Source organism: Peromyscus maniculatus, chromosome X, assembly GCF_049852395.1.
Source record: "Peromyscus maniculatus bairdii isolate BWxNUB_F1_BW_parent chromosome X, HU_Pman_BW_mat_3.1, whole genome shotgun sequence".
NCBI classification, from domain to species: Eukaryota; Metazoa; Chordata; class Mammalia; order Rodentia; family Cricetidae; genus Peromyscus; species Peromyscus maniculatus.
The window spans coordinates 47,674,924-47,699,858 of record NC_134875.1 but is presented as its reverse complement, the minus strand read 5'-3'; the positions used below and the strand labels follow the sequence as shown (position 1 = coordinate 47,699,858).

At 39.5% G+C, this 24,935-nt stretch overlaps 1 protein-coding gene across 7 annotated transcripts in view; it reads right to left on the bottom strand.

The window, feature by feature from the left end:
• Dcx (doublecortin) overlaps positions 1-24,935 on the bottom strand; it is an 80,035-nt gene that overhangs the window by 18,165 nt on the left and 36,935 nt on the right. The window lies entirely within an intron of this gene.

Sequence of the window (24,935 nt, the reverse complement as noted above, 5' to 3'; positions counted from 1 at the left end):
ACTTTAACCCCATCATGGGCAATGGGTCCCATAAAGCCGGGTGTGTTCCCAGGATCCTTCTTGCCCTTGAATGTGATATGCATTGCTACTTCTTTACAGTGGAGACAGTCTCCAAGCTCCCTTCTGAACAAAGAAATGAGGGTTCCTGGGAAAGTAGCCTGATCCCTGTAGTCTTCCCACTTCTCAGCTTTCCTAATTACATCTGATAATTAGTCCAGCACATCAGGCAAACCCCAGGAGGAACCATGGAGTCAAAAACATGCTTATCCAACTTTCTGGCTTGTAAGTGTTCAAAGCCTCTAATTGTTCTAAGAATCTCATTTGAGCTGCCAGCAATGGCTTTCTAAAGGCACAGACCTCACAAACTAACAACAGCTTGCTGTGTGCAGAAAGCAGTATGTTACATTTGGAAAAAAATGTTTATATTAATAACATCATTCCCCCACCCGAGATCTATTCAATCTGTTTCCCCAGCCATGATGATTATTGCAAGCCTTACACAAAGAAAGAGATGCTTAAAGATTACCCTTTATTGTCTAAGCCCCCCAATCATCCATGAGATGCCAAGGGAAGGAAGGGAGACTTGGAGGACTGCCAGGGTCACTCCTAGTAAGCTTCTTCCTAGTTCTAAGCATCAACCTCATCAAATGCACCCATGCCTTTTTCAGCCGGCTGGTCTACCGTTCATTGATTTACTACACAATCATGTAATGACCATCAGAGCTTCTACTGATTGAATCCTTACTCTGAGATAGGACCTAGATTGGCCTGAGTACTTCCAAATCTATCATCTCATTTCAGATTCAGAAAATGCTATTGTATTCACTATTTTAGAGATGAGAAGCCTGAATGTCAGAAATAAGTAAATTACCCAAGTTTAAAAATAAAAAACAATAAATCTTAGCAAACATCTAATCTAATGTGCCTTTCACCATCCAGTAAAATGAACATTTACATAGATCTTGGGAACTGATGGACAGAAGAACAAGACTCACAGTTATCACTTCACAGAGCTCACAGTCTGATGGAGCGACACACATTGAAACAGAGCACATTTCAACTGAGTTTCAAGGAGGAGAGAACCTATAGGTGTCGTGGAAGCTATTGGTTAACAATCATATCCAAGTGACCCCAGTCTCTGGTTGACAAGGTTAGTTCAAGGAGCATTCTGCATGTGGTTTGGAACTAAGTTCCAATAAAATAGCTTAGTTACACGCTTTGAGCTCTACTCCAGATCTCCTGTCAGTGTCTTAGACACTGAATCAATACATCCTGGAACTTTAAAAATTTAGACACTAAATGGCCTGCATTGCTTTCTTGATAGAGGCTGCTCTTGACCTGACTAGTGGCCCTCATTTTTGTTCATGACTGGGGAATGCCTCACCCTTGAACTTCCCTGGTTATCTCTAGGAATTCATACTTTCTTTCAAGACCCAGTTGTGCTTTCATGGACACTTACCTAGTCCTGCTCACTGGACCACAGGTTCATCCCTACCTGTGAATTTCAATGTCAATCCTGATGAAGAGTCTATGGCCTAATAAGAATTTAGCCTAGGTCATGTCAGTTTAGACTGAATACAAAGAAGAGAAAAAGGAGAAATATTCAGGGGATTTCTAATGGATATAAAAAGAAAAGTAGAAAGAAGAAATCAGTTGTGGATGGGAACAGACATCAGTATTCAGAAACTTTGAAAAGTAACTAAAACACAAATTTAAGAACAAGAAAGAACGGTCTATAGATTCAGACATTGTTTTTCACAGTGATATCTTAATTGTTGAAAAACTTAATATTTAACGGATAATTTTTTTTCATCTCAGTCACATGCCATGATATCTTATTCTAGGATAAGAACGCAGTACAGATTGTTAGAGTACTTGCAGTTACAACTACCCATCCTCTGCCAAGCCTAAGTCTCTCCTCCTCCTTTCAGGCTTAGCAAAAAAGCTTTTGGCTAGCCCTCCCTTCGGGAATCTTATAAGAAAGGCAATGTTTCCTATGCTTTTGACAAACTCACAGTGGTGTTCTGGCTTCAAACACATTCATGTTGCAATCCAGCTGTTAAGCATCAGGTTTCTTATGTGATCCTGCTCCCTATTTTACTGGCTTCAAAATGTAGACAAACACATCTTGTGTATGTGGATACCCAGCTTTTCCAAATACTTTTGATGCTGAGACACAGCAGCCCTCATCTTTGTTACATGATGAGAAAATAGAATGTTTTCCATCTTAAAAAAATGAGGATCTCAAGGCACAAAGAATCAAAGTTTCCCAAGGATTCATAGTTGGCCCATGAAAGAGTTGGGACTAGCACTCAGGCGTCCTGCTTCGATTCCGAACAAAATAATTCAATTGCCTGAGAGAACATGACTCCCTATAACTCTAGACAGGAGACCCTCTAGTCTCACAGGAGACTAGAAAGTCCAATTTACATTAGACGGTCATTTTGAAAAATGAAGTTTCATTGTTAACCATATTTTTAATCCATGGACAATAAAAACTTTTCCCTTTCGTGAACACTGAATACATAGTAAAAAGGAGCGACAAGGAGAAGAAAGAATTTTAGGAAGAGAAAGAAGGAAAGAATAAACAAAAACAAAAGAAAAGGACAATAATAATGGACTATAAGAAACAAATCTCAAATGAAATAATTGATGCCTGCTTTTTCAAATTTTTATAGTAACAATGTGACACAAGGTCTACCTTGGCTTCCACTTCAAATGCATGATTTTCTAATTAGCTTTCTGAAGCAATCCATTTAGAATAAAGTGATAACAAATGTGGTAACAGACTACTCATTGCAATATCACAGCATCCTCAAAGAATAAAGGTCTTGCTGACATCAGCTCAAGTATGAGTCATACTTGAGTAAGGCAGAGGAGAGAACACATAGGCATGACACCCATCTTTATAATTAGTCAACTACCAGCACAAAATCAATAAAAATCAACTCACATTAACATTGAAAAATTACCTCAATGCTCTTCGGTTTTTGTTTTGTTTTGTTTTGTTTTGTTTTTAAAAACAAGAAAGCATGTGTAGGGAGAGCAACGCCAGAGTGGTTGTACATTAGCATGAACAATATGCTATATGAATGGTCCAATGTCTTAAATGTCAAAGGACAAGTGGATAAATGGAGGCAACAGATCACTGTGTGCAAGTAGTTTGAATCAGTTAGTTGTAAATGGAAAATTCACTGTGATTTAATTAGATTCTCCATCCACACATTACAGATAGTGGCCATTTTTGCATGTGCCTGCTGCTTCTATTTCCTATAATTCATTTACCTAATTCTTTAGAAAGAAATGTTCTTCGGAATATTTATAAATCTATGAGACCCACTTTTGACATGTGTAATATTTTTAGTGAAAGCTCAACTCCCCCGCATATTGATCATTAAACACTTTCTAAGGAAAAAAAAAACTACATGAGAAATACAAAAGGGAAGAATAAAAGGCCCCTGCCTTCACGACTGACAATGTAATAAGCACGTGTGAACTACACAAATAATGAGACTACAACACAGGCTGTTGTCAGCCCTGCTGTGGTGGCACAAAGAGCACGAGGCAGCATGGAGGACAAAGCAAACAATGAAAATCAAGGTCACCACAGCCTCACACAGTCATTTATATACATGCCATGAAAGGAAAAGTGAGACGATCTGGAACAAAGAATGGGGCTAGTGGAGGGATGGTGAAGAGAAATACGCTCAAAATACATGGTAAGCGTGAATAAAATGTGTTTATGAAACCCATCAATGGATAGATGGCAATTAAAATATTTTCTCCCGGGAACTGAGGAAGATTTCGCAGGGAAGACTGCTCACAAACTGGGTCTGAAACAATAGCTGGGATATAGGTTAATGGAGACGGGAGGTGGTCTAGGCAGAGGCAGCTGCGTGAACAAAGGCTGAGAGGCAGGAGCATGCCATACTCTTAACAGCCTTAGAGAAACAGAGCTACATCCTATTGGCTATAAAATTGGTTTTACCCCTCCCAAAACCCTGCCAAGCACCATCGCCCAAATCCATATGCTAACCTGTTGCACAGACAAAACATCCAATGAGTTACTTCATGGTAGAATTCAGGGTGAAGGGCAGGGCAAAGAGTGTCTATAAAGAGGGAACCCCTGTGGCAAGGCAGACAAACCACATTGATTCCGCACTGTTGCCAACAATGTGCCCTGCCATTGAGAGTGGCTGGCAAGATTTGTGAAGTTAGTTAATGAAAGATTCAGTAAACATTACCAGCGAGGCTTTCTAGAAGTTACTGCCACTTTCATTCTGGAACATTCCCTGCCTGCCAGCTCTGGACTGGTTCCAGTCAAAGGCCGACACCGACTTGGCTTCTTAAGCTGTGCAATATTTTGGGGTGACCCTGATTTTCTTATCAAACTCTTTTTCTTTGGGTTAATCTTGAAGTTTTGCTTGTAGATTTTCCATAACATTTTTTTTTTTGGCCTGAGCAAATTCTGTGGTGCCCCCCACCTTTTTTTTTTTTTTTTTTTTTTGGCACACAACTCTTTATTCAATATCTGCATTTCCCTAAAGCTTTTGAGGAAATAAAAACAATGATACATGTATTTCTACAATATTTTTTTTTACTGTTTTTGGAACCTTTCTAGGAGGGAGACTGTTTGGGAAAAGGAAAGTGTTCAGTGAAGAACTGTTGAGAGAGGGGACAAAAGATGGTCACAGTGGTTGAACATTAAACACACACATGAAAATATTATAATGGAACTCTTCATTTTGCACCATGGCTTATGCCAATAAAAAGCACATTGAAAACCTTTCGGCATTTTTCCTATGTTATATTCTCTTCCACACTTCTAATCCTTCTCCCAATCTAATGTAATCTGGATTCCATCTATGTCCCACTCCAGCAAGGCTGCTCTTGCCAAGATCAACAACAACTTGAATGTCGTCTAATCCAATTCCACTTTCTAGTCTCATTTAACACCTAGCAACAATGGTCATCAGGTGAACAAGTCTTCCCTCAATACTTTCCCTTTGTAGCTTCTGGAATACTACATAGTTGATAGCCTCTTTTCCTTATTCCACCTGAGTGTTTTATTTCTTCAGCCAATTCATAATAAAGCCATTTATGCTGTGTCTCTGACAGTTCTAATGTCTAAAACATGTGGAGTCTAATTATGCTGTTCCTCTTTTTTCTTATAGTGATTTGTTTCTTTGTGTGTTTAGTATATGTTATTGTGAGTGCATATCTGGTTGAACAAAATAATTTGGAATGCTGAAGGGGCCTAGTTTAGAGAAAGTTGTATGACACAAAGATTGGAATTTTATTATTCAAGTTCCAGATCAGTTTTCCAACCATTTGCTTAAAAAGAATAGGATCTTCTCTCAACTGAAGACTTGTTCTTTAAGCACCTCACACTGTCCACATATTATTTTCCTTTGTCCATCTGTCAACCATATCTTGAGAACATTGTCTATGTCTCTTATTTACGGTAGTGGTAGGTTTGACTTTGTGACCCATCCCATGGCCCCAGGAAACAATCTCGAGGGCTGATTGTGGAGGTGGAAATTGATACCCTTTCCCGCTGTTTGTGTCATTCTCTGGGAATTCCCAACCCCTCTGTGGTGGATTTACTTATTCCTATGGCAAGTGATACTGAGCTAACTCACTGTGATCCTCCAACACTATAGCATATTAGATCTCACCCAATCTTCGACTGATAAAGAGTGACTAGTTCCCGAAAAACAACTTTTCACAGGTACTCAGGCAGTAAAATACCATAAGAAACTTTAGGAATACATTGTGTTTAAGGTTAACTGATCTTTCCACTGGCCTTCTTAGCTGAAAAACCAAGAGTGACTCTGTTTATTCCATTGTTGAGTTTCCTCAAGACTGAAATCTAGAAAGTCAGAACTCAGTTGAGATATCGACACTTGAATTTATCCTATTTTCATTCTAAACTAGTTGTCTTTGCATGGTGAAAGGTCACAGCCACTCTACGTAGCTTTGCTGATTTACATCTGTGAAGTTCTTTCACTTCTATTACCTCATTTGGCTCATTAGCCTCCTTTTTAATTAATAAAGCAAAAAGGGCCGTCAAGGTTAAGTGATTTTTACAGGTCACATTTCTAGTTGGCGACACAGCTTATGCCAGAACCTGATATGACTTATTCCACTCTGACACATAGAGTACCTAAAGCATACAACAAAGCTCTTTATATACCAGACAGGGAAGCCCTCGGTAAGGAAAGACAGTAGGAGACTCAGGATAGCACTGCTTTAAGAAAGAGGAACACAAAGAGGAGACAGGAAGAACCAAGACACTCTACAGTATTTTGTCGGGAGCTCGTTTATGATTTAATAACCTGGTCTTAGGTGATGCCAGTCCCTTGGAAGCCTGGCAAGCCCTCAGTACTGAGGGGGGTTTGGTCCTTAGTTTTCTATATCAGCCCCCACTGGAGACCTCTCCGGCGTGAGCACAGCTGCAGAGGTGCTGGAGTGAGGCTGCTGAGTCCATGCCCAGGACTGACACCTGCCTTTCCACAGGGCCCTGGGGACAAGTTGGCTCAGAGAACCAGGGACGAGACAGAACTCCATTCATCAGAGAGAACTGGGGTGGAAAAACCCTGCCTGATCCCTTGGCACCATTAAACTCGAAGATTGGCCCTGGGCCCCACACAATTCCAGGTTCAGTTTAGTAAGGTGAATTAAAAATGTGAGAGTGCATTTATAGGACCTATGGCAGTTATCTATTGCATGTAACAGCTTTCTGGGGCCTGCTATGTTCAAACCAGGGTAAAGGCATAGTTGTAAATTCTAATAGAGTAAAAGAAAAAAATCTATGCTTATAAAAAAGAAAGCTACTGTCTACCTACGTTGAAAGTTAAAATTCGCCAGTGCGTCTCTGCTTTTTCTCAGGCCCAGCTTCCTCTACTGTAAAGTAATGATGCTGGTCCTTCAAGGTTTATGCTGTCTTTGTGTCATGAGTCCATTGGAGAACTTGAAAAAACGCTATATCTTCTCTCCAGAAAAAAAAATGTGTACCTAGATAGTTAAATTTTAATATAAGTGGGGATGTTGGGGGGAAGGGGTTGTTAGGAATTTCCCTCAAGGCCATCGAGAGATTCTGAGAGTCTCTGGACTGGTTGGTTTCCGAGGACGCTCCGAGCTCTGACATTATGAAACATTCCAGGTTGGACAGAGTTAATGAGCAGATACACTCTAGCCAGAATGCTGGCAGCTGTTGTGGAATCCCAGAGGCTTAACTGTACCCCCCTTCCCAGGCTTCCTGAGACGATTCCAAGGGAAGCCAAAGGATATAAGCTCATTCTCTGCAAACTGAGTCCAAGGGAAGCAAAAGAGTGCAAACTGATTTACAGCAAAGCAGAGGCCTGAGTGTGCCTCGGGCCATTGCCTCCCAGGTTGCCAGGGAGGGAACAGGCGGGAGAGTCCTGGCCTCTAACTGTTTCTCATGGCTGATTGCAGATAAGACTGAAAGCACAACTGTTCGGTTGCTAAAGAGGACACAGCACCATCATAAATGCTCGGAGATGTCTCTTCAGAACGGTTTGTCTCAACGTGACCAGACAGCGTAACAACGGCCATAAACCTGCAACATTTCCTCACACATTACCTTCTTCTTTGCGACTTGGTACTTTACTCTCCCTGCCCTGAAACGTGTCAAGAGAGAAAGCAATCAAGGAGTTGGATAGGCTTTTCCGCCAGGATTTCTGTAGAAAACACAGGAAACAGAGTGGCTACACTAAGTGGAGTTTAGCAAAGAGGACAGAGTGCAGAAGTGGAGGGAGAATACAAAGAAATCAGAGGAGATATTGTGGTGTCACAGGTACATTGACAAGGGGCATCCATTACTAGCCTTAGGCCTAAGGGAAAAGGAGCAGCTGCCAGAACTCAGAGAGGAGAGAATGAGAGTTATATGAAGCGGCCTCCCTGACAGGAGTCGTGACCTTTAGTATAGAAAGCTAGTGATTTCTCAGGCTGGGGTCCTGGCAATAGACAGCCTAATTTCACTCACTTCTCTCCTCCCGGCTGAGCACCACAGTAATAAAAAAAGACAAGGGAGCCCACTTACTATGGTCAGCTGACAAAGTCCTATAGCCGTGAAGAAGAAGATAGAATGTAGAGTGTGCCTGCAGGGATAACTCGGAGCATGCATGTACTATTGTAGAAAAGAGGAAGGACTTCTTGTATCCTGAAACACTGACGAGCACTTACGCTAACATTGTTTTAAACATGCTATTCTCACCTCTCCTATATCTCAGGCTATGACAATTCCTTCCTATCTTTTTTCAACCATAGCCAAAGTTTCCTTCCCTCTTCTTCTTCCCTGGCCCTTGTATACATCATTTCATTTACTATTTACTTCCGATATAAAAGAGGTGGTCAAAGTCAAGCGGGGCAAGAAAGGGAAATGAAGAAACAGAGAAGCAGCAAGAACAGAGAGTGCATGCCCATGTTTTAGAGCGCAGTTCTCAAAAGCCAAGGAGTGTTCACAATTGTCTTCTATCTAAACATAAACCATACAGTGTTCAAAACTGAAAACCAGGAGCAGAAGGACACTTGTGTTTGTACAGATGAGGCAATTCTGGCAGTACCATTAACCTTAAAGGAAGTAATGAACCAAATGTGGAAGAACATTCAGGAAGAATGAGATGCAGTCAACTATACTGATTATTCTATTGTCACTGCTTGGAGAATGATTTAGAAAATGGTGACTCCTAAAAGCTTCCAGACCAACAATCTCTCAAAATTTAAAGCTTCTAGAGCAGTGCCATTGTGCAGTATTTGGAGACCATTTTTCTTGGAATAACTTGGGAGTGTGCTATTTGACATTTAGTGTGCGAAAGCTGTATGTGCCACTAAATGCACCATACTTCCCTTCATTGGGCATCTCCTTCCAGGTGTTCCTATTGTCTGTTGCTAGGTGCTTTTTGACCCTTGGCCTTTCTTCAAATCTAATCAAAGCTTATTTCCTAGTTTCCAACTGCTTTACTGATTAATGACTCAGCCTGCCCAGACCTCTGGTTTTTGGAAGTTCTAGTCTTGGCATCCTTCTAAAGTCCATGGTTTCACTACAATCCTGCTTTACCCATTCTGTTCTGAGAGACCAATAGGGTTGGGGTTGGCAAGTGCACTGAACCTAGTTCATCTGGAATCTCTGTGAAGAAGGTGACAGTTGTAGGAAAGAATCAAGTCAAGGAACTATCACTAGTACAAGACAGACAAACAGACCAGGGTGGAGGGAGACATGCCGAAACACCACATTTAAAAAGCTTCCATGTCAGTTGGCAAGCAGAGACAGAGAGGTGTGCTACACAGTGGCACTGTAGAGCCAGGTAAGCCACAGTTTCAGATTTGAAGAAAGCTGGGAGTAGATGTTGAGACAATGTCTAGATGGGCCATGTTTCATGCGTCAGTCTCATATGCCTAAAGAGTGGAATGCTAAAGGGATTTCAAACAATTACCAAAAGAATTACTATGAAGGTACTAGAACTGGCTGCTGTTTCCCTAACAACCTCCTCTTCTGGAATTGTGAAGCATGGGAGATTTAGTCACACACAGCAGTGTGACCAGGGACAAGTTACTTAAATGAGACATCTCAGATTTTTATTTGATAAGTGATGCAAATGCACTTTGACTACCTATGGATTTTTTATTTTTGTTTTTCAGATTAGAACATGAAGAGATATTACTTATGGCTGTACCTTGAAAATGATCAGTACTATATGACAAATTATTATAGCTACTTCATAAAACACATACATGGAATCACAGCCATCAAGTGAAGGAGATGAAGTAAATCCTATTTTAGAGGAGAGGGGCCGGAGTAAGGAATGAACTGAGCAAGAAAGATCTACTTAGTAGTACTTTTGAAAACTATTATTTTATGAAACATCTACAGATAAGGATTTCCCTGAATTGCTAACATACTTCAGAATGAATCATATAATCAAAAATTTACTCTCAATTTGTCCACTTATTGAATAAATTTCATTTAGTGTTCATGATGCTTCACTCGCTATGGTAACTATTAGGAGAGAATAAAGAAAGATGTGCTTCCCGTCCTCTAAAGAGCACATGGTTCTGGTACATTGTTTTCATTGACTTGCTCCTTTTACAGTTTAATTCTCTTCTTGTGTACAATCTACATTTAATCTTCCTAAAATTAAAGTTTGGACACTGTTTATACAATCATCCAAATTGCTTGGTTATTCCAAGTTTTGACTCAAACCAGTTGCATTTGGAGCCTTTTAAGATTGTGTACGCACACAATTAAATTCATCCTCATCAAGGGGGGAGGCATCTAGGCCCAATGCATTGGCAATGACCAAGGACTCGTTGCTGGGAACGGGTCAGTTGGCTTCAAAATTTTGATAAGCTCATTTATGCTGGAGTGGTCAGTCTTAGTCCTCTTTAGGTAATCTCATAACACGGAAGAGGATGCAGACCACAGAGAGGACCAGAACTGAAGTTGACATAATAAAATTATAATAGCAGACATCTCATGTCCCCTAAAATCTGGTAAAAGATATCAAGAAGCAATGATTGTCCTTCAACTCACCCTTTGCATGTAAACCATTTTTAGAACTATTTCCACTTCCGTTAGATCATCTTCATGTTCTTTCAACCTAATGAGCCAAATTCATTTAAGCTCAGAAAAAAAAATCAAATTCTTGAGGAACTAAGACTAATGTCTATAGTAAAAGAGTTTTTCCAACAACTTTCAAAGAGGCAAGGGGACTAAATGCTTGGCTGAAGACACCTAAGAGTGATGCTAAGTAAAAGTTCTGTATTCTGCCCCCGCCTCACAAAGGGACCTTTCTTTTCTACCCTCTAAATCCATTCCACCTCCCACACAGAGAAGCAGACCTAGTGGCAAGTTTCAGCAGGAATGCAAATTGAGGGATGTGTACAAGACAGAAATAGACTTCATAAAATGGCCACCAGTGTGATCGCTTGGAAGGCACTCAACTCAAACCTTTCCACTTTGAGCAAAGGAGTGTTGTTTGCATTTGCCCCTTCGAATGGGCAGCTGGGATCAGGAGTCCAGCTTTCAGGCTTATAGCAGCAGATCAGCCTCTTAGAGGAGCACAGCCTGCTTCTCACTGCAGGACTTACCCAAATAAGTGGTAAGTTCCATGTAGAAGGGCCAAGAACCTTAGACTGAATGTGCGTGATGTGATTTTGCAGTCTTGATAACAATTAGGCCTATTGCATCAGGTCAGGAGACAAACTGCAGGCTTTTCCGTTTCATTTTCCTCACATTTACAGTAGATCAAGGGCCATTTAACTAACACATAGTTGCAACAGAGTTTGGATGGATTTAGTCATTGGAGGCTAACCTTTTAAAATATTCCCTTGGATTTTAGTTTCAAATGTTGTTAAAGGAAATGCTTTTGAAAATAATCCATCATTCTTTTACTAAGGTAGGAAATATTTTAAGTGTTGCAACATGTTTCATATTATGCTTCTGTACCCTCTTAATATCTAATACAGGACAGTTTCTCAAAGAAATATATTTAGGATTGCAGTGAATTAATACTTTGAGGTATTTTTGTCTATCTACTTAGTGGATGCCTCCTCCTTTTCAAATATATATGTAATATATTTAACTATATATAATAAAATAGAACATATAAATATATAGGTATTTAGGACATATGTATGTGTTCTAAAGTATATTTATTATTAATACACTTTATTACTTTCTTGAAATTATTTCCTGTTTTGCTTGTTATCTTGGTCACGAGCAGTTCCCTGACCTAGGACCTAACTGGAAACTCTAAGGCAGCTGTGCATTTTTCTGCTCCCTTTTGTGCTGATGGTCTAGCCATCCAAGTTCAGCTGAGAGAACTCAAAGTACAGCAATGAGGAGAACACAGAGCCAAAATAGTGGGAAGGGAAGAAAGACAGGAGGTCCATCAGAAATGCTTGGTGGGCCACGGCTCGGAGAAAACTACCTTCCTACACTCGGCTCTCTTTTTAAGCCAGGCCTCTGTCAATAACACATTTATTGGCCATCCTGACTTTCAGCCTCTGATTTGCCCAATTCAAATACACTTTTTCCAAGAAACAGCTCTCCTAGTCATGGCCCCTGACCATTACAAACAATGCTGTTGAAAGGTCCAAGTGAAAGAGGCCATTTGCTCCAAATGACTCAGCACCACCTGGAAAGTTCTTGGAAAATGGAAGAGAAGCCAAAAGGCTAGAGACAAGGAAATATTGTCCGAATTTTTGCAAAATAGAAGAAGTATATCTTAGAAAATATAAATTAATAGTTAACTTTCTATCCCAAAAAGGATAGAAAATGATCATTATAGTATAATTTTTCAGCAATCCTTAGAAATTTAGAAACAAGCAAGGAATTATGCAATGCATACCTAGCAAACTTTTCTTTTGATAAAATAACATCTGGTTGTGGGGGGAAAGTTCATTGAGAAATACATTTTAATTACTGATAATGCTCTAGCAAAATATCTCCTCCTAAGTTCATTCTTTCCCACTGAGTTCCCACCCTATGTCACAGTTTTTCTGAACAGTCTATTTGCTTCACCAGCTCAGGGCCTGGGAGTACAGTGAATGGAGAAAACACTTAAAGAATTTACAATATAGTAGAGGAAGTTTTCTTAGGTGTTATGCTTCTGTTCTAGTATAGAAACAGGATCTGTGTGCTCTGTTTCAAGAATGGGAACTAGTAGCTTAGATATACTTCACAAATTAAGTGACATTGGAAACAGATTTCAATAGTGGAGGAAGCATTCGCCAGATGAAGAAATGCCATGAAATAGGAGACCAAAGTTACTGAAAAAATCATATCTTGATTATATATTTGTTGGCAAAGTAAGTCATTTCAGTGCAATGAATTAACTGTAATTGAACAACCCTGCCAAACGAAACAAAATCAATCAAGTGACTGATGTTAGATAACAAAATCAAGATTTTAAAAGTTTTACAAAGGCGGAAGAGATGGAGCAAAGTAAAAGATGTTTACTATCTCTTTAAATTCTGGGAGGCACTATACTGGACACATTTAATAAATATTGAATGTCCACATTTACATTTTGAAAATTCGGTTGCATAAGATGAATGAAAACAGAAGCTCTTGGGAGCTAGCCTACCTTCAGGTTCATAGGAATCATCAAAGGAGAGGTTAGCAGTGAGGGGAGACATATGTATGTAACAGTGAAAGAACTCTGAAATGGGAGTAAGGAAACCAAACTGTAGTTCCATCTATTCTAATTTGTAACAGTGTGGCCTGTGTATGCTCTTTTGCCTCTCTGGGGCAAACTCGGAAGAAGTTGAACTCCATTTGTAGTTTACAAGCTATGCTCTCCAGACCCTTAAGATTCCTTTTAGGCTACTTTGTAGGACAAGAAGGAAGCTAAAATGAAGATAATATAATTTCTCATCTTCTTTTGATTTACATGAGGGAAATCCTATTCTTAGTCACTTTAAGAACTGGGATTCTGGCTAAGATCTCATTTTTAGAGCACTCTATTGCAATGGAAAACTGTTTGAAGCATTTTAGTCTAACAATGAAATTAAACAGATTTCAAGTCAACGTAAGAATAGTGGGTTACATGATTCTATTTAAGAAGATATATTTATGCATCTCTTTATGTGCAAATTAGAGTTTCCCAAACTTGATATTTGTGTGTGTGTGTGTGTGTGTGTGTGTGTGTGTGTGCGCGCGTGCGTGCGCACATCTTAAAGGCAATAAAGAATAATAGCTTTCTGTCCTTAGAGATGGTCACAGTTTGTCAAGTTTTTGTTTTACAAGGTAGGTGAAACTAGATGGGCACATAAAATTTGCTCTTGTACCTTAAAATATTTCATGCTTCTATAAAAAAAAATCATCACTCTCCTTCAGTACATTTGAAGGTTGATGAAATCATACTGCATTAAACTCCTAAACTGGTATTATGAATCCAATATGCAGGCCTGTGGGGAACTATCTCCTTGTAAACTGTGAAAAATAAACCAATCCAAATACCCAACTAAGCAAATAACCAAGTTATCTTCCATCATGGGCTCATTTGTAGCTTCTTGTTTCTTCTATAACTGGCTTTAAATCATCGGTGCATTTAATTTATGGTAAAATTTACTGCTACAATGCACAATGCTAAGGCAGAGTTTGTCCTTATCTTAGCTGACTTGTTCTTGTCACTCAATGAATGATGGCAAACATAAGCATGAAAATGAAATTAGTGATACTCAAACCAACTGCTTTATCCAGCTCCTGAGTTTATGAGATTAGCATGGTCTCACTGGAAATTGCTGGCCCTGGGAATAAGCACTATTCTGATTAGCGGCAACTGTGGAGCTGATATGGTTAAAGCATTCGAGGTTTTGGCTCAGAACTTGAGCCATGTGTGAAAGGCTACACAACTAGTTAGAATCCCATTTCTGCTGTTAACACGAGTGATAAGGCCTTGCAAAAATTCAGGAAAATAATTAAGGAACCAATAGAAGAACTGTGGTGAGGGTGGAAATCAAGGTTTGAAAAATAAGTGAAAGGGGATAATTTGAAAAGTGGAAAACATCATCACATCAGCTTCTGTTTTCTTAAATCAATGCTTCAGTCAAGTTCCTTCTGAACACTAACTTTTTCCATTTCTAGCTTCTTCACAGAGTCCTTGCTCTCCCCCACCTCTCATATCATTTTCTTTGAGAGTCAGGGGAATGGTATCTTGGCAGATTCTCAGGACAATTATGACCCAATAAATGTACTAGTATGTCTAAGTTTCAAATGTAATAGAAATGTAGTCCCCAAGTCATTCAGTTCCCCTACCATTCCAGCTTCACAACTTGCTTGTAAGTTTCCTTAGCCTCCAAGTAGCAAGATGGATGTGTGCCTGCTGATGGATACCTGTCCTAGAGAAGACAGTGGATTTGAAATAATAGGGACACAGTTAACTGTCAAAGGAAGCCTTCACCTTCAGCCATTCCCAAACATCCTAGGTAAGGGTACTATTGTCAGTGTTGAGGGATGTCTGTGCCCAGGGACAGTCTTGCTCACAGCTGGACTGTGGAGTCACAGAATGAGATGTGTTCTTTGTGATAAGAATAGAGATCATGAGTTCTATCATTTTGCTCCTCACAAATGCATTTCCCCAATTCCCTTGTCTGAGTGTCTGGCTTTCTTCTGTCCTTAGAACTTCAGGGCCACAGACATTTACTTAAATTATTTATTGACCAAAGGCTAGTTAGCTATTAACATGTGACAGACATTTGTGATAAGTGATGGGGATTTACCGAGAAACAAAAAAGATGTGGTCCCTGCTCCCATGTTGTTTACAGACTGGTGGTGAAAACTGATTGTGTCCAGTCAATCAAATAAATGTAAAGCTAAAATGAGTAAGGCTATGAAAGTGAAGTGTTCGGTATATATAACAAAAGAGCCATTCGGCTACTCATTTACCTCCCCCAACAAAACCCAACCCTTGCTCAATTAGAAAGGCAGAGCATCAGCATATGTGTGCATGGTCAGGAAAAGCCTAGCCTGTATATGCTCCAGCTAAAGTGCAGGAAGACCTGCTCCTCTCTAGCATCCCCTCTGGACCTAGTATGGACACTTCTGACCTCCACAACAGAATGCAAGCAAAATGGGGAATGCAAGCAGATAGAAAAAAGGAGGGATCAGGGACTGGCGAGATAGTTCAGAGGGTAAAAGCACTGGCTTCTCTTCCAGAGGTTCAGAGTTCAATTCCCAGTAAACACATGGTGTACACAACCATCTATAATGAGATCTGGTGTCGTATTCTGTCATGCAGGCAGAATACTATGTACATAATAAATAATAAATAAATATGTCTTTTAAAGAGGGGATCAGATAGCTAGCAAGTTTGGAGAGATCTAAAATTATTAAAATCTACAGCTTCAAGGTTATTGACTAGGAGGATGTGTGGGACAGAATAAACCAAAAGGATGGAGGTGACTAGAAAAGCTAGATTTGATATGGCCCAATTCTGGCATACTCGATCTCAAAGACATGTTTTGGATGACCCTTTGGAGTTTTCCCATGCAGGGGCACAACCTACAAGCCTTACAAGACAGATATTAGCATAATATCTATCTACCTATCTACCTGTCTGTCTGTCTATCTATCTATGTATCTATCTGTGTCTATCAATCTATGTAGAGTCAGTGCCTCATATGTCCCACTCTGCCTAGTACTTATTACATAGCCAAAGATGACTTTGCATTCCTGATACTCCTATTTCTACTTCTCAAGTGCTGGGATTGCCGTCATGCACAAATGGTTCATGCTAGCATCCTGAAGAAGCCTTTTATCTAGTTTTATTCTTTGTCTAATACTTATTATATGCTATATATTTTATATGCCACATCTCTTTCAGCTAACGCCTAGCATGGTGAAAAACTAGTAGATAAAACTATTTGTAGAGGTCATGATCACCCAACCCCATCCTTGGCTTTCTCATGCATGCTAGACAACAGATGTTCTTAATGAAGATTAAGTGAAATTTAATGGTCCTAATTGCCATTTGCACGGGCCACAGATACCATCCCGTTCACACGCTGCCTTTCATGGTCTTTTATGCTTTACCACATAACACATTTGTATGAGGCTGGAGCGAATCTGACTGGCAGTAACTGCTGGCTGCTCGGTGTCCAGATACTGGCTCAGTCCAGAGAAGCAAGCAAAAGTGGTGGAAATGGGCTTAGGTACTTTGGTACATAATATAGCTGCTTTGTTTTGGGCTCTTATTAGTGGCAAGAGTCACTTTGGTCTGAGACAGGCCCGGGATCTACCTAGTGAGATTAGGAAAGACACTGGGTAGGCTAACTTCTGTGTTTTCTTTGCAAACCTGCTCTTTCCTTTTTTACTTCTTAAAGATTGAAAAGGGGACTACAATACAAATGTAAGCAAAACATGTGAATGCCACTAGTCATATGAGAGACTATGTGACAGGTTCAAGAAATGCATGAGGAGGATCTCATCTCTATTAGCGACAAGAAAAATGCAAACTAAAACCAAAACAAGACGCTATTTTTATCTAACTGATTGGCAAATTGTATACAAAGTAGATAAGCATCTAGTGTTGGTGAGGATATCAAGAAATTAAAACTGAGGGTGATTTGGAAGGCAATTAGACAACAAAATCTTAAATGTGCCTTTTCTATGGCCCAGCAATTTACATCCCCATGCCTACTTTAAACTGCCTTTGCAAGTACATTCAACAAGGCACGTACAATGCAGCTGTTCAAGATTGGCAAAAGTTCTACATATTTTCTACATAGCTGCACATAATATATGCGTAAACATATGGATTAAGCTCCTAGAGGCCAAAACCATAATTCTGGTACCTCTGGGAAGGGAACACAAGTGAAAAAACCTTCAATCTTATATGTAACACTTAATAAGCAGGATATGCATTCACATACTACTTGTATGACTGCTTTCAATTTAAAGGCAACCTAGTTATATTAGAAACTTTATAAGAAAAAGGGAAAAGAGATTAATAATTTATAATTAATAATTAATAATTCTGCCATCTAGACATATCCACTGACATTGCTCTAGTGTATTATTTTTCTAGTCTTGTTTTCATCTCTGTATTTTTTTTTATAATTCTTGTCTATAATTTGATCTTGCTTCTTTGCTTACTGCAAGACTTCTCAACCGTAGCCTTGTGGACATTGTGGCTCAGCTAATTTTGTGCTGTGGGCAGCTGTCCAAACCATAGTAGGATGTTGAGCAGCATCCCAGGCCTCTACCTGCTACATGCCAGTAGCACCCCCACAGTCAGAATACACAAAAATGTCTGAAGGCATTGTTATATTTCATTGGTTGGACAAAATAATTCCTGCTAAAGGATTATTGATTCAAAGTATAATTAGTATAATGTCATGGTATGAATCTTCACAGTCTAGCCCATGATTTCAAACAATGCCAATATGGTATCTCTCGTTTGCCCTCAGGTCCTCATCTCTATATACTCAGCCTAAATTTCACAAATTCTTCCTAACAGTTCCTTTTCTGAATCAGTTGGTTTGGGACTTCACAATCTAGTAGTGCACTCTGACTCCTCACCACCAAAGCAATTAAACAGTAAGCCCCAAGCATCTTCTCCTGACATTTGTGGACTAAGGTTTCGATCATGGCTCAAAGAGTAATGCTAGTAATCAAGAAATCCAATAAGGCCTGGGGAGCATACTGCCGGATGTGAGATCCGTTCTTTAAGGAAATGTTCAGTGCCACCACATATCAAATGCTGTCCTAGGTGTTGGGGATGCAAAGGTGACTCTGAATTTTACAGTTTAAAATCTATTTACAGCATGATATCCAGAGAAATTGTTCAAAAACATGAACTGTAACAGCAGTGACAATAGCACTTATTCAGAACACTGAAATAGACCATGCGTCCCTTATCTGTGAATCTGTCCTCAGTGTTTCACTTTGCCTCTCGCTCCCACAAGGTGTAGAGAGGGATAATTGTACTGTCGGGTTCTGTGGCTCAGACTCCCAGTTCAAGGAGGGGGCTGAGTTCATTTTGAGAGCACAGGCAGAGTGGTTATCAGATTTCACTGTGTGAGCTTACAACATGGGAATTTGTATTTCTGGCTCCCCAAACTCCCCCAGTTTGCCCCTGCCCTGGATTCCCCAGCTCTGAGGTAGGTTGAATGTCTGTCTATATGTCTGTCTGTCTGTCTTTCTGTCTGGCTCATGTACCCGCACCGTGGGAGAGCAAGGACAGGTTGAGCACTTAATTTCCTCAGGGGCTGGATCGTTTCCCTGTCTGCCCATCTGGCCTTTCCCTGACAAGATGTTCCCTGGTTATTTGAAGTCTACAGACATAATGAAATTGAGCCAAATGAGACTGACCCTGGTATGAAAATCTAGAGAGTTGATAAAATCTCTTCCTAGAAGAAAAGGGAGTATTGCAGAATATCATTAGGCCTTCTAAATAACCCATGCTCCTCTGAAAAGCAAGACAAGTTCAAACAGTGAAGCTTCCACAATACTTTCTTGAAATTGGTAATTTTCTTGTACCTAGGGTCAGTCTCTGGCCAAGTGCTGGACTATTTCCAGATGCGCTCAGTGGAGATAATGCTTTGCTGTGAAGCACACACAGTGTGTAATAACCCTGCCACATGCCCACTCCCTTTGTCTTCTGCAGTCTTCCTTTGTCCTGCATGTCTCTGGCATTAGAGAAAATCTAAAGAAGTGACAAATTTTGGACAATGTGATACATAATAGTTCTTTGGTGTTCATGTCATAATTGTGAATCTCTGTGAAAACCCTGTCTCAATTTGTATTTTTATATCCATAAATCACTGGACGTGCATGTAAGGAAAGCCTAGAGCAAAATCAACTAGAATATGTTTATTTTCTTAGTCCCCTAATGTATTATTTTTTCATCTTACTTCCCTCAGTGACATGTCTTTTTTATGCAAGTTAGCCAAACCACCATAACTTACTCTTTGGAGCCTTTATTCATCATAAGATACAAATGCTGATGGTAGCTAAATATGTTACTATTTTCCTTCCAAAGCATTATAAATTACAAAATGGAGTGAAGAAATACTTTTGGCCATTGTAGAAATCATACTACTTCTATATCCAACTAGCATTGTCTCGGGACTAGAAATGTAAGCTCTGGGTCCTAGATTCTGCCATTTTCCTATCTTAAATACCTTATTGAATCAAACCTGCTGTCTGTACTCATATTGTGCCATGCTAACTGTGCGAAGTTGCAGCTTCATGGGAAGCTACATGTGGACAGAGGGTCTCACTGTGGTTTTGAAGTCTTTACACATGAGACCAAAGTGACAGGATGCAATTCACATGCTGTGGGTCTTTGTGTAAAACAATAGTGATTTCAGTGTCCTGATCTAATTTGAAGAGCTTCCAGAACCCTAAGATAGTGTCTAATTCTACTTTTTATTACAGTGCTATTTTTTATTATAGAATATCTGGCTTTCTTTGTTCACTGTATTCAAGCATTTCCTGGCTATTTTCCCAAGCAAAAATTCAATGTTGAATAATGTTGAATAATTTGATAGCAGTTGGGACTATTGTCCATTAGATTTGAAAGAATAGAAGTGGATTACTGGAAAATTGAAAAGTTAAGTATGTATACCTCACTTGTATCAGTGATTACCTTCCTGTTTGTAGAATCATCTCTTCTCCCCTACCATGTGAAACTCCAGAATTCTTGCAGTTATCCATTCAATTAATCTGTATCCTCTAACCCATATATTGATATACAACAATTTTGTTGAATATATTTCATTTACTGTGCAGTTCACTTAAAGTGTACAACTCAGTCAGTTCTAACATGCCCATAGATTTGTGCAACTATCACAACAATCAATTTCAGGATGAGCTTATTGCTACAAAAAGAAATCTCTTTTCCCTTTCCCTTTATCCTCTCAACGCAAAAGACAATCAATTAAATTTCTCTTCCCATGGTAACTTATATATTTAATTAATGAGTTAATTCTATTTCTGGGTATTAAATACACAGTCTGAAACATGCTAAGTGTGTGCTGTACCATTACACCACAACTTCAGCCTCAAACCTATCTATTTTAGCAGAAACCACTAGAAAACTCACATTATTCATGGAAATGGTACCAAAGAAGTTACTTTCTCTTGTAGAATATTATTTTAAGGTGTGCTACTTTTGTTTATGTTGCATTTGTTTAACTCTGTGGAGCTGTGCTACTGTGACTGTGTAAAACATCTGATGGTCTAAGAAAGAACTGGCCAATAACAAGGCAGGAGAAAGGAGAGGTAAGGCTGGCAGCAGAGAGAATATATAGAAGGAGAAATCTGGGAGAAGAAAGAGAAGTAGCCAGAGAAGGAGGAGGATTACAGGGGCCAGTTATCCAGCTACACAGCAAGCCACGGAGTAAGAGTAAGATATAAAGAAGTAAGAGAACAGGAAAAGTAAAGTTAAGAAAAGCTGGCTAGCAACAAGCCAAAGCTAAGGCTGGGTATTTATAAGTAAGAATAAGCCTCCGTGTGATTTATTTGGGAGCTGAGTGGCAGCCCCCCAAAAAACCAAAGACCAACTAACAACAGCTTTCAAGTACCATGGCAGACATACTACATGGCTAATGTGATTTAAAAAAAAAAAAGATGTTGCTCCAGCTGCTACACAGTGAATCATATCTATTAACATATACTTCCAAGAGTGAAAAGTATGGGGTCAAAAGGTGCTGACAGCAGGGAAAAGAAGCCAGCACTACTAGATGATACCTCTCTTCACCAGCCTATTTCCTTCTCCCAAAGTTTGGATCTTCTTCCTATTCCCAAAAGAAAGAGAACAAACAAAGTGTCCCTCACCCTCAACTCATTCTTCTGTGTATTTCTCTAATTTACATCATTGAAGAGGAAAACCACACAATTATTTTAATTGTTACTGCTCCCATCCAAAGGCTGAGGAAAGGTGAATTCCCAAGGATGCATCCATTTCACTATTGTTTCAAGTGGGGAGTTGCTGAAGTGCATTCTTTCCTTGATTTCCCACATCCATAACAGTGTCTTGCTTTCCTGAATGTCCATGTTTATTCTTGTAGCATCCTCTTTGTAATTGGTTCATGAACAACGTTTCTTTTTTTTTTTCCCCCAGAGCTGAAGATCGAACCCAGGGCCTTGCACTTGCTAGGCAAGCTCTCTACCACTGAGCTAAATCCCCAACCCCTATGAACAATGTTTCAAGCATCTATTATGACCCAGGCATTGTGCTGGGAACCAGGGATATAAGACTGCTTACATTAATCCAGTCTGGGCACATCTAGCCTTTGTGGAAAACTCTGCTTTAAAACGTTGCTATAGTCACACAAAACATACAGCAGAACAAAATATTTCTCTACCTAGTTAAGATCAATTCCTGAAGTTCTCATTGACATTAGCATTTGGTTTCAGACTTTAATGGCCCCACCAATGACAAGAAACACACACATCTATATCCGTCCATTGACTAACCCCCTTGCTTCTCAAAGCAGTCAGTCCTAGAGTATATCCAAGAGAGGATGGGAATTTCAGATAGGCACAGTTTGTTAGAAATACTAAGAAGATAGCTATAGGTCCTGGATCCTCAATGTGTAGATCTGTAGACTGACAACATGGGCATCACTTAGTGACTTGTCAGGAAGAGACAAACTCTTAGACTTCACCTCACATTTCCTGAATTACATGCCTACTTTAACAAAATTTCTGTGTGGCTCTTATGTACTTTTCAGTATGAGAGATTGAGGTATATAGCCGTGTTTCTCAGTTTTGGCTACTGACATTTTAGGATGGACAATTATTTAGGGTATAGAATGGAAATGCAGTATGCATATTGCTCAACAGGGTTACAAAACTATTTGGTCTAACAGGACCCTTTTTGCCAGTCTCCTGTTTGAAGCCTAGAGGTACTTATTAGGAGGATTTGGCTTTGAATGCTCAGAATTTGTTGCAAAGGCCTCAAGCTCATTATTTATTAGCAATCATACACACCAAAACTGGACTTACCATAGTAATCGTTTTCAACCTTCAATATGTGTTAGAGTCACCAGGAGAGCATCAAAAAAAAAAAAAAGCAAAGGAAAAAACAAACAAACAAACCTTACAGCTGTGTCATACTCTAAAATTTGGAGGGATCCCCAGGCACTAATGTTAAAACAAAGCAAAATGAAAAACCAAAACTCATTCAACGTGATTCTAATTTCTTCTTTGAACACCTTATAGAAATTCTTAAACATATAGTGAAATATGTTTCACTTATTTCTACAATTAACATTTGGTCTATTTGATTTAGCTACCTCTTTATCAATCTGTCTTATTTTTGATACATTAAAATATATTACCCCAGTCCCTTTTGACATCAGTTAAGTCTATCAGGTCGATCCCAGTCCTCAGGGGAGACCTTGATCTGGAGGAGGTGGGAATGGGGGAGTGGGCTGGGGGGAAGGGGAGGGGGGGCAGGAAGGGAGAGAACAAGGGAATCTGTGGCTGTAATGTAGAACTGAATAATATTGTAAAATAAAAAAAATAAAATAAAATAAAAAAGAAAAAAATATTACCCCAAGTACACTTTATCCTTTAAAACTTCTGTAGGTCTATCATTAATTAGAATTCAATATTTGTTTGGAGTCCCTTTTGCTAAATAACTTTTACACACAGAGAAGTGCAGAAATTATAAGTGTACCATTTGAGCTTTTAGAATTATTGTATTCTCAGTAATGTCCTTCCCATCATCACTTTGATTATCCACTGATCCATTCACCGATAGGGTTGTGCCGAATGATACACAAAGCACTCAAAGAGAACATCATCCTGGAAGGGAGAAGTGGAAAAAGCACCTTTCGCCATTAACACATCCAGCTCCCAGGTGCTCTGTTCCGGCAGCTGTGCTGCGGTCACTCAGACAAAGGGCTTGCTGCAAAATTGGTTACATCATCAGCTTCAGTGCTGACAGACTTGCCAGGAGCAGCGTGATTAACATCTCCACAGAACCAGAGAATGAGCAGGGCTGGGACTCACTCAGGCTACATTATGCTACCAGTCTGCTTAATGAATATCCCATTAAGTCGGACAATTATCCATACTCTGTTTGAGGTGGCTGTTTATGCACATCAGGGGCCATTTCTTGCTAAGAAAGGCAGCTTCCAATGGAAACATCTTATCACTCAGTGTCCCCTAATGGCTCGTTCAGTCTATCAGTCTGCCCTCACAGGTTGAACGATGTTACTTGGTTGGCATGGGGAAGAGAATGACATGCTCTGGCAAGAGCAGTAGGTGAATATCTAATAGAAAACTCTATAGCTAAGAAATAAAAAGGAAGCATGGTGACAGCTGGAAAAATATCAGAATTTTTGTCACCATCAGCCACCTACCAATGGCTGTAAATCAGTTTCAAAGCTTTGGACTGTGAGAGTAAGCAAGCAACACAAGTGGAGCAAGAATATAAATAGGAGCTCCTAGCCTTTGAGCCCAGCAGCTACTCTGGATTTTCAGGCTTCTTTCAATCATGGAAAGAATTAATGCATAGCCTTCTATCCAGGAAGGGAAATGAATGACAATTAGCAAACTAAGTGCCTGGGGTTATGATGGAGTCAGCAATCAAAGGATGCTTTTCAATAGAGGAAAGCTGATAATCCAATGCAATAAAATGCAGTTTTCTTAGGGAAATCAATATTTCATTGTTACAGAACCCATGGAGTTAATATCCCCAGGTAGAATCACTGTCATGACTTTATATTTTCAGCTACTGGACTTGTGGTCAAAACACAGTAAAACTGACCTTCCAATCATTATCCTCCTAGTAAAGGAGTTAGTCACTCTATCTAGATATAAAGCTGAACAAAAGAGGGATCAAGGTTAAGTCACAAGAAATCCCTTCCCTGGGGTTTGTAATTCCACAGAAGAGGTAAATGATATTTACATAAATATTTATCAAAAATGAGCAGCCTAGACTTTTATGACATTTTGTCTGTATTTATACTTTGTGTTTCCAGCTATACAATCACATAGTTTAGGGATGGCTGTAGTCTTCATTCACTGTTATTAGTACATAAAAATCATGCTTGCTGATTCAAGGATTAGTTGTATTACTCTTTTCTCCAGGAATAATTGTGTGTTTCTGAGACATATTTGCTAGATATTCTAAGAACTAACATCAGGTAGAATCATCTTCTGGCCAAGAAAAGATCCTGATTCACCATGAATAGCCCAGATGAATTCAGGTCTCTTTAGAAGTGAAGTATTTGCCAATAAGACTGATGATAGATTCCATTTTTTTTTTTTTTGCGTATCCACTATGCTCTAGGTATTTTACAGCAGTACTATATCATTATCACAGGAGCCCCAGTGCTGTGTGATGTCTTTCTGTATGCTATGAATATATGTTGCTCTCATTGGTTGATAAATAAAGCTGTTTGGCCAGTAGAGAGGCAGAATAGGATTAGGTGGTACATTCAAAATG